Here is a 19,623-nt window from a genome sequence, read left to right as displayed (position 1 = left end):
CATAAAATGGTCATCAAGAATATAAAGGTGATCTGAATAAATGCAGATATGTCCCATGTGCTTATACAAAAAATATTCACAAGTAAATTAAATATCAATATAAACTCTACTAAAATTGAAGTGGGTACTTTTTAAGAAACTTGATAGGTTTACTCCAAAATTTACATAAAGGAAAAAAGCACCATGAATAGGTGAGCCAAGCTGCTAACTGGAAAAATAAGTAAAAAATTAAAGAGGTATTGCTCAGCTATAGTTATAAAATAAAAAATGAAAAAAAAAAGATGAATGTGATTACATCAAAATACATCAAAATAAGGGTTCATTACAATGAAGGGCATCACTGAAGAAGCTAATAGACTGATGATATCTTGGAAGAATACATTTGCAATGTCCAAATGGGACAAGAAAACGATGCCTAGAATATGCAAGGAATCCTTACAAACCAAGAAAAAAAAATTTTTTAAATGAAGAAAAATTCATAAAAAAGGAAATGCTTAACACTAACATATATGTGGAGAGAAGCTCCGATTTATAAGAAACAGTAAAATGATGAAAAAGATGAAAGAACATTATGATGACTAATTGTCAATATTTCAGTTCTCTTAATATCAGCTCATAGGACAAGGCCTTGTTGCAGGTAGTTGTGGGAGGTGATCACAGGAAATATACTACAAATGAGGGACTAAGGAGAGTAAGCTGTGAATGGGAGAGATTAACTATACAGTGATGAACAGGTGACTGCTATGGGCAACTGGGACTAATCCTGTCTGTAATTCTGAGGAAGTACATGGACTGCGCTTAAGAAGTGTTGCAGCAAGGAATTGAGAAATGCTCCTCCTATGTTCCTGACCAGTTAGTCAAATGTATTTTCCACTGCCTACAAGTTAATGTATATCTTTATCTGAGACGTTTCTCCCTCCATGCAAAATTGATGACCACGTATACTGCTTGAAATTCTTTCTGCTAAGGTATTTCCCTTCAACATTATATTTAATGCTACTTCTTATGTGGTAGCAGTCCATTTTTCAGCTCACATATATATTCCACTGACCCATCCTTGAACTAGTCCTCAGTATTTTTCTCCTCCATCAACTATTGTATGAAACCAGTTCCTAGCTGAGGAAGCCATATTGGTGCAGTAAATGTAGCTGATGTTGGGTTCTGTTCATATAACTCATTTGTACCGTCTCTACCTACTCAATGATTGTGACTCCATCACAAATGAATGATTTCCATCATGTGATGTATTGCTACTGTGCCCATCTAAACTTATTAAGTGGTATATCTGACAACCCCAGCTTATGAAGAGCAGAGTCAATTTCACAGTCTCTGGATGCAATATTTTCAGTAACTGAGTCTCTTCTAGGGTCTAGTAGAATGCTAGAGGCTACTTTTCAGAGAGCAATCATAATTATTGTTTACTATTTACTAATAATTCTTTACTGCAGAAGGCATGATCTTGCTCCAGCATCCTAGTGGTCTGCACTGTTAACCCACCTTTTGGAGTTGGCCTACACTCCTCATATGGATACCTGAACCTGCTGCAGATTCATCTCTTGCTCTGGGCTTCACTTAGAATAGGTAGCCCTTTGATCCCTCCTTCCCAGATCTGAGTGGTTCTCAGAACAAGAGTGGAACCAGAAAAAACACATTTGCCAGATCAATAGCGGCACATCAAATGCTAAGAGGCAAATAGATGCAGATAGGCTTCCCATTCTCACATAATAAATCCACCCTAACGTGCCTATCTCTCTGAGTCTTCTGACTCCTTTTTTTCAATTTTCTGTCAAGGCAGTGATGATTACATCTTTTCCTAAGCTTTAAGAGAGATCAAATATTTGAAAAATGGCTCAATTATCTCCTCCTTCTACTACCCATTTCTTTGTAATATGACTTTGCAGCTCAAGAGGTAGAATCGGTTTCCTTATTCTCTGAATCTCAACTGGGTCTTTAACCTGCATTGACCAATAGAATGAAGTGGAAGGAACAATGTACATGTATCTAGCCTAGAGGCTTACATACTTCAGTTCTTTCTCTTGAAACTCTGCCTCACCAAGTATAAACAAGTATAAGTTAATCTCCAAGAGGATGAGAGACTAACTGATTCAAGGTGGTACTAGAACAACTAGATTCAGACCACCCGTCTGCTAAAATTATATGCCTGAGATAATCCACTTGCCATAAATTGAGCCAGATCTAGAACAGCAACAACAAAAAATCCTGAATAAGTGGTTACTCTTTTAAGTCATTGGATTTTGTGGTTATCTGTTTTACAGGATTATTATGACAATGGAAAACTGATACAGAACTACTTCCGCAGTGTATTAGGAATGGCTGCAGGATTTTCATCAAATCTGCCAGTCTTTTAATCCTGATTAATCAGATATCACTCCCATAACAATATACTCTCTTGCTAACCCACTTTATATCTTTCGTTCTTTCCTCTGTGCAGTTAACTCAAAGTTCACTTCCACATGTATTCTCCTGGCTTCTGCTGTTTTTTTCAACTTTTTAAGGAATGATAGACGAACATAATTAAACATAATTATATATATTTAAAGTGATGGTACGATACACGTATATATTGTGGAATGATTACCAAGATCAAGATAACTAACACACCCATCATCTCCCATAGATAACGCTTTTTTATGTGGTGAGAACTCTTAAGATCTATTATCAGCCACTTACATTCAAGTATACAATACCATATTGTTAAGCATAGTCACCATGTTATACATTACATCTTCAGAATTTATTCTTCTGCTGTTAGATGTTGGCCAGTTTATGATGTTCTTGCATGGATAATCCTTTTGTTCACATAATATAGCCCACACTTCCCATTTGATACATGCTGAGATTTTAACTTAGATATTAATTTAGAGTCAATGAAAGCAGTAGGTAAAAGATCATGAGGGAAAGTACCATTAATGTACTACCTATCTTAGGTAACACCATCCTTGATCTTCAGTCAGTGGAACTTTTCCCTTCTATAGCAAGAGATAGGGCACATTTCCACCAGCTCAGAGGGTTCAGAAAACTCTGAAGTTCAAAGTTAAGTGAACCAATCCAGTGTCTTTTCCTGAGTCTCCAGGTCTCAGTCCTTCTCTATTAAGGGCTTAAGCTTTTCAGTGGAGACATTCTGGAGTTGTGAATTTAATATTTTTGGTGGTTCTACATCTCTTAAAATCAAAACATGGGTTTAAATTTCAGCAAAATCTGACTTTTGGCTACTAAAGATGTGGGTCTCTAAATTTTGCCATGAAGCATTTCTGACTTCCAGTGTGCCTTGAGTTGATAGTCCACTGGCCTGAATCTGTCATTTTCTATTTTTTCCAAGTCAGTAAATAATATGTAGCCAAGTTTAATATCTTTATAACTACTATTGCTCCGATATGTTTCAAGTGCTTGAACTATTGCATGAAACACTTTCCTTTCTAATTGCACCTGATTTCATTCTTTGCAATTGAGGGTCTAAGTAACTGTGATGCTTCAGTTTAGCATACATGATCAATTTAGCAATCTGACCCTATTTGTCACCAGCAGTGGGGCTCTTGGTGCTCTCTAATTCCAGCATTTCATTATGATCACCAATACTATTACCATTTTGGTACGATTTCCTTAAAATAAAATAAGTAAAGGTTTGGGATGCAATTTATTTTTCCCAGAAGGTAATCACAGGAAACACAAGTGAGAAAATGGGGAAAATGATATGGTAGGGGAGAGACAGGGCTGGGTTTATGAGTATACAAGCTGTGCTTTCACATAGAGCCTATGATAAGAAGGACGCCACCCATAATTTCATGCACTGCTGTCACCATGATGAAGTTCTTAATAATTTTATTTTTGAATTTGAGTTTTGTAAGTGATGTATGATGGAACAATGAAGTATGCATGTGAGCAAAAGAAATATGTGCAATGCGCATATCCAATGTTCCTTGCCATCCCATTACATATATTATTTGTCATGTGTACAGAATGCCAAAACTGTGAGAGTTCGTTAAGACTCACAATGCATCATTTAAGGCCCCAAAAGATAACAGAAACCAAGAAAAGGAAATGGAGTCAGAAATACAAATCTAAAAGTGATGAGGTATTAAGGAAAGAAACATTTTTTTTTTTAATGTGTTTTAACAAGGCTTCCAGGTGATTCTTTTTTTTTTTAATTATTTATTTATTTATTTATTTATTTTTGGCTGTGTTGGGTCTTTGTTTCTGTGCGAGGGCTTTCTCCAGTTGCGGCAAGCGGGGGCCACTCTTCATCGCGGTGCGCGGGCCTCTCACTATCGTGGCCTCTCTTGTTGCGGAGCACAGGCTCCAGTCACACAGGCTCAGCAGTTGTGGCTCACGGGCCTAGTCGCTCCGCGGCATGTGGGATCTTCCCAGACCAGGGCTTGAACCCGTGTCCCCTGCATCAGCAGGCAGATTCTCAACCACTGCGCCACCAGGGAAGCCCCGGGAAGAAACATTTTAAGGACAGGAGATGGGGGTGAAAAGAGCAAGGAGAGGGCAAGAGGGGAGAGACATAGAGAATATGAGTTAATAAGAACTTAAAAAGTCAACAATGTCACAATCCCACTTTAATAAATGGACACCAAAATTTTAATAATACTTTTGAAAATGCTAGTTTTCTGAGAACTACTATAATACTTCAGAATAGATAATTAATTAACTGAACCCAGAATTTGTTTGTGGAAAGAAATAAAAAGATATTCAAGAAGGATTATTAACTTTATTCATGAGAAGTTTATAAATGGTAATACCATAATAGGTAAATAAAAGAAGTCAGAATAACTTAAATCCTAATTCTTTAATACCTATTAATTCTTGATATGACTACTAGAAAAGCAGTATAACCTGTAAATACTGTAGGCTTGAAAACAAGTCCAATTTTATGCTGTATGGCACAATGATTTTGATTATAGCAATAAAATAATCTGAGATACAAGCAATGTTAATTAAATAATATTATTTATATTTAAAGGATACAGAAATCGGGGTATCTGAAAAATATACCCTAAATATTTTTCTGGAAATACACTATGAGTACAAATATTTTTATACAAGTATTGTAATAAGTTTCCCTATGGAAATATCAGAGAATTCTGTTAAACCAAAAGAAGCAAACAAAACTCACCTATAAACTGAAATCATTCAGAAATAACAATTGCTAGCTTTGGGTCATATATCTTTATGAGATGTGTTTGACAGAATAATAGCCCCCAAAGAAGCCCATGTCCTGCCCTGGAAACTGTGACTATGTTACCTTACATAGTAATAGGGATTTTGCAGATATGATTAAGGTTAAGTACCTTGATATAAAAAAGTTATCCTAGATTATCTAGGTGGACCCAATCTACTTACATGAATTCTGAAAAGTGGGAAACAACATAAGAACAGCAGGTCAGAGAGATGTAGCATGAGAAGCTGTCAACCCATCATCATAGGTTTTGAAAATGGAGGAAAGAGACTAGGAAACAAAGAATGCAGTTGCCTCTAGGAGCTGGGAACCATCTTCAGTTTACAGCCAGCAAGAAAACAAGGACATCAGTCCAACAACCTCAATGAACTGAATTCTGCCAATATGATGAATTGGCAGGAGCCACGTTCTCCCCTACATTCTCCCAAAGAAGCACAGCCTACCAGTACTTTGATTTTAGTCTGCTAAAAGAGACATATACTGGACTCCTGACCTAGAGAACTGTAAGATAATAACTTTGTGTTGTTTAAGCCATTAGACTTATAGTAATTTGTAACAGTAGCAACAGGAAACTAAAGCTCATGTCATTTCTTATCTTTGTCTAGTCTGTACAGACTATTAATTTTTTTAAACAAAAATTTGGGTTGTAATTTACATAACATTTTGTTTCCTGTTTTATTCACCCTACAATATATTGTGAATATCTGTCATGAGAAGCAATATAACGGATGAGAGTACAGCTTCTGTAGCCAGACTGCCTCAGTTCAAATCAATCGTCTGTCTTACTTAACTGATTTGTTCTCTATTTCTTCCTATATAAAATGAGGGCGAGACTTCCCTGGTGGCTCAGTGGATAAGACTCCGTGCTCCCAATACCGGGGGCCCAGGTTCGATCCCTGGTCAGGGAATTAGATCCCATATGCATGCCGCAACTAAGAGTTTGCATGCCACAACTAAGGAACCCACGTGCTGCAACTAAGGAGCTGGTGAGCCGCAACTAGGGAGCCTGCCTGCCGCAACTAAGGAACCCACATGCTGCAACTAAGGAGACAGTGAGCCGTGACTAAGGAGCCTGCGAGCTGCAATTAAGGAGCCCGCCTGCTGCAACTAAGACCTGGTGCAACCAACTAAATAGATAAATAATTTTTTTTTTTTAAAAAAAGAGCCTAACCTGTGACAATGTCCAGATATTAAATTTCTAAATAAAATAAAATGAGAGAGATAAAAATAATACTACTTTGTCAGGTTGACATATGAATATTATGTGTTCATATGTGTAAAGTAACTGAAACAGCATTAAATAAACTGTAAGTGAAAAAAATAAATAATGGTCCTTAAGTTTTGTTACTATAATGCATCCTGCTATATATAGATCTGTCTCTGCAATTGTTAAAGTTGCTGTATAACCTTCCATTTTAAGCATGTTGCATAGTACAGTTAAACAGTCCCTAAAGTATTAGTTGCTACTTCTTTCTGTGAGTAGCTTTTGCTTTGTAACAAACCACTTCAAAACAAGGTAGCTTAAAACTGCAACCACTCAGTTAGATCATAATTTTATAGGTTACTTCAGCAATTATTCTGAATTGGGCTAGCTCAGTTCATGTTTGCTGGGCTCTCTCTTGCATGACAGGTTGATAGTTTGGTGGTTGGATGTTCCAGCTTGGCCTCACTCATGTGAATGGTTTGCAGATTGTCAGCCAGGTTGATGGGGTTACCAGTCATGTATCTCTCATCATCTGGTAGCCTAACTGGGCTTATTTTCATGGTAGCAGGAGCTCCAGGAGCTGTTAGAGAGGACTAACCCTCTGTACAAGTACTAGTAAGCCCTCTGCTTCCATCACATTTGCAAACGTAGCATTGTCCTAAGCAAGTCACAAGGCCAGGCCCTGATTCAGAGTGGCAGGGCAGTTCATAAGGCAAGGAGATTACACAGTAGGAAAAGCATGTGGTCATGTTTGGAATCCACCACAAATATAGTTTGTTTCTGCTTTTATTTTTTTTTAATATGATGAACGATACCAAGTGAATAACAATCTCAACTTGTCTAGAAAAGCTCAGATGTGCTTTATCTAAGTCAGACTTCTCTGGCTCTGTTTATTCAAAGAAATGTTTTTAATAATTTGATTTCTAACAATTGTAAAGATAAATATTGTAATGTAAATTAATATATGATGTATAACATGTATGCAATATTTGTCTAATTTCTTGCTAATATGAGAATTTATATAATTGTAATATTTATTGCAGTATGCCAAATAATATGTATAACATTCAGTTATAATTTTCAAATTATTCTCCTCAGTAATTTTTTTTGTCACATATATTTTATAATCTATTGAATTTTTATAATTGAACTACATTTCATTGTTATTGCCTCCATTTTCTTACTCTTCAGTTGGAGTGATAAAATGTCTGTACTTAATTTAAGTGCTGAGGACCATCATGCCGGTAATAGAACATAATAGAAACGACAAATTAAACCTTGTGTGTGTGTGCATGTGTGTCTGTGTTTAAAGTAGCTAGACCGTATATACTGACCATAGCATTACAACTAGTGAGAGGATTTTATACAGGTTTCTATATCCATTGCTAGTGTTCTCTGTGCTAAGCCCCTAGCATTATTAGCAGTAAGACTTGCAGAGATTCTTATACAAATGAAGGCTGTACCATCTCCAATAACAAAGGAATCTGATTTGTTAGCATATAGCGTAAAATAAGCTAAGAATTCTGAGATAGTTCTGTAACTCTATTTTCAAACCTAGTGTTACTTGATCTACATGAAATTACTATTATATATTTTTAAATAGCCATTTTATTGTGTGCAATGTTTCCCTCTAGTCTTAAAGCTCTAGGAAAGAATACACATGTCTTTAGACTTAATAATATGACTTTTTTAATGATGGAATGATGTTTATTTATGTTGTTTATACTTATATTTGAAAACACTGTCAAAATTGAAAAGCCAGTATGCTTCTAATGACACAAAGTATGAATTCTATAAATTTCAAAATGTAATTTGTTCCCTTTTGTCCCTTTTTCCTGCAAATAATGCCTTGCAGTGCTATATATTGAGAAGACAATCAAGAAATTTGCTTCCTTAAACAATGTGTTTCTTTAACCCCTCTCTTTTGGAATGGCAACTGTAACATCCAAAAACATTTCTTACTGAATCTTGTACTGTTTTCACTGTTGAAGACAGAGAATTCTGTATAAGAACATGAAACTATGACAAGGAAAGGAATAAGTACTAGGTCATTTAGACTCCAAATCATGTCATTGTAGGTACAACCCCCCTACAATGCTTTTAAGCATAATCAAACTTGTGCTGGAGCCAGTGGAGATACTTGCTTATGTCACAGAGAAGAAGCATGAGAAAGATGTCTGGTTCAGTAGGAAAATATTTTCAGGTTGAATTCATGTGTTCTCTTCCGTGAAAAATCCAAGGTGGTCCCTAAAGCGCTGGTCCCACTACAGAAGAAAATGCAGAGTAAAAGCACTCTTAGTCCAGCAAAATAGAATGGTTTTATCAGATATTTATGATAGAAAGGGGGGGGTTCTCAATGTTATAGCATTGCTAAGATTTAGAGGAGCAGATAAAGACTGTGGTTGCTTCAAACATAATCTTACATTGTAATTGTAGACTTTCTCTAGTTTATCTTTGAACTAGGAAATTTCCAAGCAGCAATGCTGATGTACAACTTACATATATGTATATGTAACTTTCGTAGAGTTGGAATAGCTTCTTCTTACATTGGTTGGCTATTTCATTCAAGAATGTATGGTCAACAAAAAATAAGATAATTTATTTTTTGAAATTAAAAAGAAATATCTAAATAAGAGGACATCTCCACAATTCAGTAAAATTTATTTAATTACCCCCTGTCCCTTCTCCATGTCTCCTATTCTGGTAATAATTCTTGCACACAATGTGGCTGCTTCCAAAAATTCTTGGTTACCCATAGTCGAAATTTCTCTGACTAATCTCTGGACTCTTCCTCTGCCTTTCCCTTCCTTTACATTTTCCAATGTAATTCCTCTAGGCTTTCAGTTGATCTAGATCTCCTCTCACTCATTACTTCAACCTACCTGATGAGGTCCTGAAAAAGTAAAACATGCCATCTATATTTGAAATTTTGGGGTGGGATGTTTGTGGAGAATTGAAAGGTAGAAAAGCAATACCATCCTCCTGAGTATGGGGGGATGGTAGGCAGAAGCTGTGATCAAATGTACTCACCACTAGCAGTGTTCGTCTTTATGTTTTGCATTCATCAACTCATTAATCTCACAACGATCCAGTGAGGTATGTATAATTATTACTCCTATTTTGCAGATGAGGAAACTCAAGTTTACAGAGGTTAAATAACTTGTAGAGGACCCACAGTAAGCAGCAAGACTTACCTCAGGCCTAACTCTAGAAGCCATGCCCTTAAATGCTAAATTATGGTCCTGTGTTAAACTCACCTGTGCTAATATTTTTAGTCCCTGTCACACATGACTGACATGAAACTGAACCAGAACTGGGAAAGAAGAGAAGCATTTGGAAGGGAAGGGTATATGCAGACACTTCTCCCTTACTTAAAGCTGAATGAGGGCAATAAGATACCTACTTAGCTCATATCCTTTACAGTCTGATGTTCTGTGTGTCTTGTCTTAAAGGTAAATATCAAAGTGATTTGCTGAAACCTTAGACTATAAGCATTCTTTCAACAAAAAGTCTCTTATTTTGAAAATCATAATAAATCTCTACCCACTCTTCAATAATTGGCAATCAGAAAATTAAAACAATGATTTTAAAAGTTTCTTGATGTGCTGTACCATAGAGAGACTGAAAAAAAAATTAAGACTTTAGAAAATACATTTAGGATGTTACAAAGAGCCAGGTACGTTAACTCAATGTTTGTATTGGTTTAATTACCACCTTAGAAATAAAACATTCACATTAACCAAATAAGACATTGCAACAATATGCCATATATTTTTATAATTCACCACAATTTCCTTATACCCAGCTGTTCAGCTTATATTTAAAATTTCTCATGACCATTGAAGCATTTGTTTTAAGGATATTTTTCTTTGTTATGTTAGAGAAATATCTGCCAAGAGTTTGTTCAATTTTGGAATTTTTAAAAAATAAAACCACAAGTGTTACTGAAAAATATGGTACTTTCTTATTTTAGTAAGAAATACTACCCAAGTGCTAGCCATTCACCTGGCAAAATGTGGGTATTATTGACACTATCAGCTGAGATGGTGAAATTTTGATGTGAAACACCAGGCCTTACTGATGACTAGTAAGAACTGTAAGATCATAAAGGAAAGTAAATATCTATTGATTTGGAGATCAGAAGGTTCTTCCACACTTAGTTAAAGTTTCAATATATCTGCATAGATGGATAAATCTGGTAAGAATTATTACCTATGATTTTTTACCAGTTACATGTTTTTCATGTATCCATTTTTTTTGAGCACCTGTTATGTGGCAGCCTAAGGAGCTCATAATCTATGAAATAAATTCTATGGCATGATGGAAGTAATTACAACATTCCATGAAAACATATCAAAAGGGTACCTAACTAAATTGTTTGATAGGTGAAAGCTTCACAGAGGAGAGGACATCCCAAGTGAGTAAAGCGAAATTAGCCATGCTCAAGTCTGAAGTTTGGAAGGCTATTTCCAGGCAGAGTGAGGGACATGTGAAAGACAGAGGTGTCTCTGAACATGGGTGAGTGGTAAAAGATGTGGCAAAATAAGTAGAGTTTGATCATGATATTTTTCAAGTCATACTTTGTTTTTTGTGTTTTTTTTCAGGGAACAATAAGATGTCATTGAAATATTTGCAGCTGAAGAATGAGATGATCAGATTGGCATTTGAAAAAGCCTGATTCAGTGTAAAATGACTGTGAGAGGATCAGCTTGGTACCTGGGAGAACAGGTAAAAATTCTTACAGAGAAGCTTATTCACCTGGAAGAGTTACCTGTCAGTATCTGTCCCTGAGAGGGTTCCAGCAGGTTCCTAGATGTGTGTGTTAAATTAGATTCCATGCTCCTCAGGCCGACACTGTAATATAAGCAGGTGAACATCCATCACTTTAAAGTCTGGGTGCAATCAGCTGCCTCTGAGCTGGGCCCTGGGCCTGGTGAGTCTGAGGGCAAAAGCCCTTTAAGAGCAGCTTCTAAGATCACAAGAGTCTGGTGGGTCTAGGAACATGAGCCCTGTTGGTTTTCAGAGTTAGATATTTGGGGCGCTTATCTCTCCAGTGTATGTCTTAAAAGTTGAAATGCCTGAGGAGCGGGCTTGAACCCTTCAGTCCTCAGGGAGAGGCTCCAGGGTTTGAGTTCCCTCCTGCCTGTGGGACACCGCACTGGGAGCGGGGTATATGGTGAGATTGTTTCCTAGCCTTTCCTACCCACTTTGATGTGATTTTCTTCTCATTTGCCTAATGTGTAGTTATTACTCAGCCAGCCTTTAGGTTTTTATAAAAGGAAGTTGTTCCACGTGTAGCTATAGACTCTTAGGAGGAGGTGAGTTCACAGGCATCATATTGGGTTGGCCAAAAAAGTTCATTCGGGTTTTCGCGAACACTTTATGGAAAACCCGACTGAACTTTTTGGCCAACCCAATACATAGCTGTCTTGAACAACAACTGCTATGTGATGTTCTTAAGCAATTTCTTCTTCATTTTCAAATTAACTCCAGGTATCTAAGGGCCTCTTCAAAGCAGTACTTGGCTGGGTTAATTTAGATTGGCTAATGCATATATACATAAGTTGTTTTGTAGCTCTGTTAAACGTATTTTATAACTTAGACTTAGCTGATTTAGACTGGCTTTGCATCAAAATAAATAAAATGTATTTTATCAGGTTAGTTTTATTAAAGTTGTCCTCAGTTAATTTTCCTCAGAATTAACTTACACTTTTTAAAGAAACAAGTTTATACATGAATTGTGATAAATATACACCAAAAATGTCTCTGTAGGTATTTATTTTGTTTACGTGATGATTATTAACATGTAATAATACCATAATCTTATGTCATAAAATCAATAATGTTTTAATTAATCATTAAATATACTTATATATATAGTATTGCTAATTATAAGAATTGATAATCCTATTGTAGATTTTATGAGAAGTTTATACCTTGAATTCTGTTAGAATCCTAACATATAAATCCAGAACACAGTGTTTCAAAGCTTTTATCAAAAACTTTCAAGTCTGCATTGCTTTTTCCAAAGACTGCAGATTAATCACCTGGGAAATATTTTTTTAATGTGCTTTAGGTTGTGTATAAATCTTGTAACAAAGTAAAATCCCTATAATTCAAAGAACCAAAACTACTTTCACTTCAGCATGCTGTTTTCCCCTACAGCCCTATTGTTGCTGATTAATCTCTCAATTTAAATTTGGGATAGAAAAATAAGCTTCCCAATTTTAAGATCAACGCTGGTGTGGTGAACTCTTCTTACAGGAAAACACAATTTCAGTGAAACTCCGGAGGTTGCTCTTTATTGAAAAAAAATTATTATTTATTTATTTATTTATTTATTTATTTATTTATTTATTTATGGCTGTGTTGGGTCTTCGTTTCTGTGCGAGGGCTTTCTCTAGTTGCAACAAGCGGGGGCGTCTCTTCATCGCGGTGCGCGGGCCCCTCACCATCGCGGCCTCTCTTGTTGCGGAGCACAGGCTCCAGATGCGCAGGCTCAGTAGTTGTGGCTCACGGGCCCAGTTCCTCCGCGGCATGTGGGATCTTCCCAGACCAGGGCTCGAACCCGTGTCTCCTGCATTGGCAGGCAGACTCTCAACCACTGTGCCACCAGGGAAGCCGGAAAAAAAATTATTCTTAAATACAGGTTAGAAATGAGAATGCATGAAATATTTTTTATTCTGTCAGAAAATACATGTAGAGTATATATTCTTCTTGGGCACTTCAGGGGTAACAGTCATGGCTGTGCATAAAGAACACATTATTGGGAAATAGGAGACCTGAGTTCTAGTCCTATTTCCTTTGGATGGTAGAGGATTAAATGTGGATATCAAGATCTGTGACGGGTATGAGGTTTGCCTACTTGTAAGCTAACAATATAACTGCCCAGTCTCATGTATGTTGGCAGAAAATATGAAATGTTTTGGTCTAACAAAGACTTTTACTCAGAACACCAGACAGCATGAGCTTCATGTTGGCATTGGTTGCCCTAACTCCCAGGTCCCATGGGGGTGATGTGGAGCTGTCCGGGTGGATGCTGTACATGCAGTGAGTTTACATCACAGCTGAGTGACTTCCAGCTAAGAAAAGCTCCCAGTTGTATAGATGGGCTGCTAGCAAACATGCCCATCAGTGCCCAGGAGGGAGACATTGTTTTTATTAGTTTCATTAGGAAACAAATCTGTCCTCTGTCTGGAGAGAAACACTATTCACTATCCTACTAAAATGTCTGCTCTACAAAGATCCTTGAAAAGATAGTCCAGAAAAAAGCCTGTGCTTAGAAGAAGAACAGAAACATAAGAGACTCAAGGAGAATTATCTTCCAAGATTAACCACCCCATGTTTCTACACCATCTTGGCTTTAGGTAAATTTTGCCATGAGCACACTACTCTCTCAGCTACTTTAATTCATCTGTGGAACAGGAGCTGAAATCAAATCTGATCAGTTTGCCTCAGGCAACATTGAACTAAGGTTGCAGTCAGCAGGACTCCAAGCAGCAGGATGAGGCCAGTCCTCAGTACTGACTTCAGCCGTGCCCTTCAGAGTCCTGGCTGAGCAAATCTGTGAAACCCTTAACATCCACCATATAAACCCATGTGAGTGTACTGAAAATTTCCACTTGTTCTGAGGATTGTACAGATTCCACCTTGACCTGCAAGGAGGAAGTCTAGGGCAATTCCACCATCCATTAGAACTTTGGCCAGTGAGTTGAGGCTGCAAAAGTGCCTTCCAAGGTTGAGGTGGTATTTCCTTGAACACTTAAAGATCTCTAATCCACGTAAGATGAAAGTCAAGAGAGGCAATTTAATGCCTGATTTTCACACTGAGAGTGCTAAGGAGGCAGAGAGTACCCTTGAAATGAAAGTGCTGTTCACACTTTTTGGGGCTCCCCAGGTAGGACTTGCAAAGGGGGGGCATAGATTGAGAGTACTTGCCACGTGGTCACCCACTGGCTAAAATGCATTCAAAACTTCAGTTCCTTTTAGAATAGTGAGTCTAATTCTTCCTTTGGGGAAGAAGAATTAGACAGTCAGGCCCACCTGTCAGTCAGGCCCACCTGTTCTATTTGTCTATGCCACCAGCCAGGTGGCATTTGTGCACCCAAAGGAATGATGGAAAGTATGGTTGGAGAAGACCTCCATAGGTACTTTAAGCTGGACTATCTCTGCAGTTTCTGATTGTCTTTTCTGCTAAGATTAATGGGAATAGCAATCAAACTATGGTCAGAATTGTATGGCAGGATGGCAGACATAGCAGTCAATTAAATTTACTGCGTTTGTACCAGTTTGAAAAAGCTGCGCCATCCACAGAATTTCTTTCTCCATCCACAGAATTTATTAGTAAATTATCACAACAGTTCTCAGGCAATAAAGTGTCCCCCATACAGTGTGACTGGCCCATCCAGGAGAGGTTCTGGGAGCACATCCATCCACAAAATAGTAGGTGGCAATGGTTTCATCCTCTAGAGCCCAGTGCCTGTTCCACAACTCTGTTCCACAACTTTGATAAGTGAGCAAGATGACAGGTCCCTTAAAGGATGTGTAACAGTTAGCTCAGAAGGTCCTTTCATCACAGATCCCATTACCATTCTGATGAAGTCCAGGAGCTGGGAAGAGTCTGCGCACAAGCCTCAGACACAAAAAGGGTCTAACTGCTGCAGTGTAATTGGATCCACATGGCCATACATGGTAATGACAGTGCAAATAAACCTGGGAACTCAAGAACTGCTAGATACTGCATTCTTACAAGCATTGATTGTCTTCCTCAGGGACAGTTCTCAAAGACAAAATAACACTAATGGCCTTCCCTGTCCCATATTTCCCAGGGTCTAAGATGTTCCCTCTGCAGGTTTAGGGTTCTTGCTCTACCTCCACCTCCACAAAATCTGGTATTCCATTCTAGCAGGTGTAAATTCACAATTTTTCCAATTATCCTTTATGTGAGCCCAGACCTTTTGTCTGGAAGGGTCACCTTCAAGAGGGACACAGGAACTTTTATAAAACATAACCAGAAATCTGTTTGAATTATCTGTTCTACTTTTGATGAAGCTACCATCTGGGACATGTGCCTACTTGATGCATCGAGTTTGCCAATAGTGGATGAAAAGACGCATTATGCCCAGAAATGGTCAGGATAGTCTCCTGAATGTTCAAAATAGCTTTATAAAGTCCCTCTAATCCCCCACCTTTTTTGTTGTGATCATTATTTATGAAGCAGCCAAGAGGAAATAATCCTGTTATGGGAACAGACACACTCATTGACTAAATGCCTTTCTAAGGAGTATGTGGACAGGAGAAGGTTAGGGTGGTAGAGTCAGACTATCAGATCTTTGACAGTTTACGGATAAAAGAGCCATCATTGTAATATTGCAAGTGATCCAGAAAGTCAAACACATGACACAGATTAGATTCAGGGATCACAGTGATGTGATTTGGGTTAGGTGGTCAATTATCTGAAAAGAGTCAATAGTGGTGCTGCACCCCTGACGTCCCCAGAGGACGTCCAAGGTACGATTGGTCAACCTGCTAGGAGGGGAATGGGCAGTGCTCATGTGATGTGTGTCTTTCCCCACCCCACCCCCAACACTGGCAGACAAGGAGGCCAACTTTTGGAAAGGGCCACAAGTTAAGCATACAGTGGATATCTCTGCATTAGAGACATAGAGTCAGGCTTCATCAGTAACTTGATTCCAATCAACTCATTTATCATAAGCTTTAAAATCCCAGCGCTATTTACATCAGAGGGTTGTTCTGAGAAACAATCTAATGGATAATGGAAAGGAAATGACTTTCTTTTACTTAAAGAGTTATTAAAAGGTTTAGAGTAATGATAATGTATTTGTATAATGTTATTTAAATATATGAATTCTTTTATTATAAACTTTGACTATTATCCTTAATTTTTAAATTAGCCGCCCCAATTATTATTTTGGCAAATCCTAATTTATGCTGACAGATAAAAGGGAAAAATAAAAATTTCACATAACTTTTGACATGGCTTGAGCTTCATGACTAGGAAAGATATTTAGAGACTTTGGAATAAACTATTTATACAGCAATTTTTCAGGTGCCATAACTATTCACAAAATCTAAGATGGGTGAGCATTGAATGTTCCATCTACTTGTGATAAAAACTAAAATACATAAATATTACATTTATGTTAGAGATTAATAAATAATCACCCAGTTGGATAAGTCACTTTCATGTATTTGTGTTAGTAAATACACAGAGTTCTTTCTTTTAAATATTATTCTTTTAAATAGTTATCTGATTTCTTTCTGTTTAGAAAGCATGAAAGTTGATGTGGAGGAAATAGAAAACATTCAAACACAGGAAACAAATCTCTGTTTGAAGCAGCTTCTCTTTTCAGAACAGTTTCACTGTTTCAGAACAGTGTTAACTCCGTACTTCTTATTTTTATCACAGTGTGATCAAGGAGTGAGATTTTTCATGGCCAAGGTGTTAAATTGACTTGTAGTATCATCTGTCTAGATAATGAAAAATGTTCCCAAGTCAAGATCTGCACCAGTGTGTTGGAAACAGGCTTTAATATGCCTGTGCTGTGGCTGTAGGTTATGAGTGATGGTTTTCTTGCAAGTTTCCGTTTATCTTATAGATTTGCGGAATACTCTTCCTTGCCTGTAGAAAGTTAAATAGAGTGACTTAATTTAGATCCAAATATCACAAATTGCAAGAGATTATAAAAAGTATTTTCCTTCAGTATTTGTATTTATTTATTATTTTCTATGTTCATGTTAGATGGAATTACTGACTTTATATGGCATTTTTATTTGGAATATGTCTAGCCCTCATATTTGTATCTTGGACTATGTAGTGAGTAATGAGCTTTAACCTTATGCCTTTTGGCTTTCTTTTCTATAATCTTCCCTGTGCTACTCAAGTTTGGAATGAAATAGCATTATTTAAGAACACTTCCCTGCTCTGTATTGGCTTATAGGCTTAATGGAAGAAGATGAGGTCATACTTATTGCTTTTTAAAATTTTCTTACTAGTCTTGAAAAAATATATTTTCATAAAAGTGAATCATTTAGGAACTATGCTACAGCAGAGCACGATGATAGCACAATTATGGTTTCTGTCTTCTAGAACTGTGAGGTGAAATACGATATGATGGCTGCAGCTTTTCTTCCAGACGTTTTCATGATGAATACGGTAGGTTTCTTCCAAGAATGTTAAATCATTTTTCATAATTAAAATAACAAAAAGCAAGAATAGACAATGGACTAGTTCCAGAAGGTAAAGTAATAGGAGGCAGATTACTACCTTATAAGAGAATCTTTTTCAATATAGGTTCCTTCCTGCCAAAAGTTACATATTTAAAATGAAAAATTAATTTAGTGTATAGTCATAAGATTACCGGCAATCAAAATAGATAGAAAACAGATTCCAAGGTATATTCATGTCATATTCAAGTAAGGAAGAATACTGTGCCCCTAACTGAGTCCTTCTGGTAGCGGAATGCTGGACTCCTAGGACACCACTGGGAAATTCACTACCTAAGACTTCACCTTTCTTTCTGCTGAGGTTTAGAATGCTTGTATATCACAATATATACAAGAGTACATAAACTTTTGCCCAACAGATATATAGCAAGCGTTGCTTGTTTCTTTATTCAAATGATTTGCTACTTAATATTCTAGGCTCTGAAGAGCAGTATATATTTTTAAAAATCCACTTTCAATGCAAATTATTTATAATGATACATTTGTGGAATATATTAGTTTTAGGTATTTCTCTGTTTTTTAGCTCCTTAATCTCTAAAATAGAAAACTAAATGTAGCTGCTTCATTAACCATTTGTGACAATTAGAAGATTAAAGTAAAATTTAAAATAGTTTATACACATAAAGCACTTAAAACAGTTCAGAGTGTACAGTAAGTGTTCCATAAAAGCTTGTTATTATTTATAGTGTGATTCAGGAGGGAAAGAATCAATTCTCAATAATAAATATCAGATAGCTATAGTTAGAGTTATTTTTTTAATAATGATGGTTGTAGTAGCAGCAGTGGTTAATTCAAAGTTATGTTTTAAATGGCAGCCATAATAACTAATTGTAGTTATAACCAAATTTATAAATATTATTGAATCTACTACAATAGGTATACATTAGCTCTGAAATGTCATTCAGATGTGAAACCACACCCTTCCTGCAATAATTTAAATGACACTGAAAGGCTAACTCTCTGCACCACAGGCCACCTCCAGGACTAGAGAACACTGAGACTCTTCTAGCTAAAAATCATGTTTATACCTCTCTCTCCTGTAAGACCCCTTGAGAGCAAAAACTTTTCAGATTCAATTTGTATAGCTTCTTTTTTTTTTAATCAAAGTAAGGAACTGCAGTTGCTTATTGATTGAACCAATGACCAACTTTTATTATTTTAGAGAGGAATCAGAAGGATACTTTCAATTGTTCACACTAGCTGAAGGTTTAAAGGTCATTTGCCATTGCTAACGATTCCCTCCACCATGTCTGCCAGTCTGGGATCTAGTCTCCTCTTCTGTTGTTGGGGCCTTTTGCTCACTCCTTTCCTGCTCCCTTCCCTTATTCCCTCATTCCAGGACTTGTTTATATGAATCTAACTTTCCCTTTAATATTATTGCTTTTTGTAAACTTGAAACAGGAGGGAAGGGGGCAGGGCACAACCTTTAAAAGAATGACATAGCTATAGTACATGATGAAAACTAGTGAGAACCAACTAGGTCAAAGATGGCAGAAGATTCGACTTCCAGTGGACCTTGAGCCTCATTATATGCTCATAGTAATACATTTGCATGTGCTAAATTACACACCCACAGTCGCCAGGACAGTTCTGAGGCTAACCATAAAAGGCCAAAAGGTGGGCAGTGGCCCAATTCTTGGAAATCCCTGCCCCTTCCCCAAAATAATTGGAATAATCCTCCCACTCGTTAGCCTATGAAATTACCCAGCCCATAAAAGTTAACCATGTCATATTTTGAACACTCTTGCCTCTTGCCTTCCGAGATGGCCCACACTCTGTCTGTGGAGTGTGTTTCTCTCTACATAAATCTGATTCTTACCTATCACTTCATCTCTGAATTCTTTCGTGACGAAGAAAGAACCTTAAATTCACGGGGAACAAACTCACTTAAGATGTCTCACTTGAGATGAAAAGGATAAAAGTATAAATGCACAGCACAATAAATTATCACAAACTGAGCACCACTCAGTTC

The 19,623-nt window shown here is 37.0% G+C and overlaps 1 protein-coding gene across 3 annotated transcripts in view; it reads left to right on the top strand.

Annotated features, from left to right (window-relative positions):
• LOC309627547 (bifunctional heparan sulfate N-deacetylase/N-sulfotransferase 4) overlaps window positions 1-19,623 on the top strand; it is an 865,109-nt gene that overhangs the window by 335,730 nt on the left and 509,756 nt on the right. For all 3 annotated transcript variants that reach the window (XM_082389627.1, XM_082389626.1, XM_082389624.1), the window contains 2 exons: window positions 11,009-11,132; window positions 17,515-17,580. The gene's annotated coding sequence lies outside the window, so the exon portion shown is untranslated. The remainder of the gene's footprint in view (window positions 1-11,008; window positions 11,133-17,514; window positions 17,581-19,623) is intronic.

This window comes from Balaenoptera borealis (assembly GCF_965194805.1).
Source record: "Balaenoptera borealis genome assembly, chromosome: 4".
In the NCBI taxonomy this organism is placed as follows: domain Eukaryota; kingdom Metazoa; phylum Chordata; class Mammalia; order Artiodactyla; family Balaenopteridae; genus Balaenoptera; species Balaenoptera borealis.
This window is presented reverse-complemented; position numbering and strand designations above follow the sequence as displayed.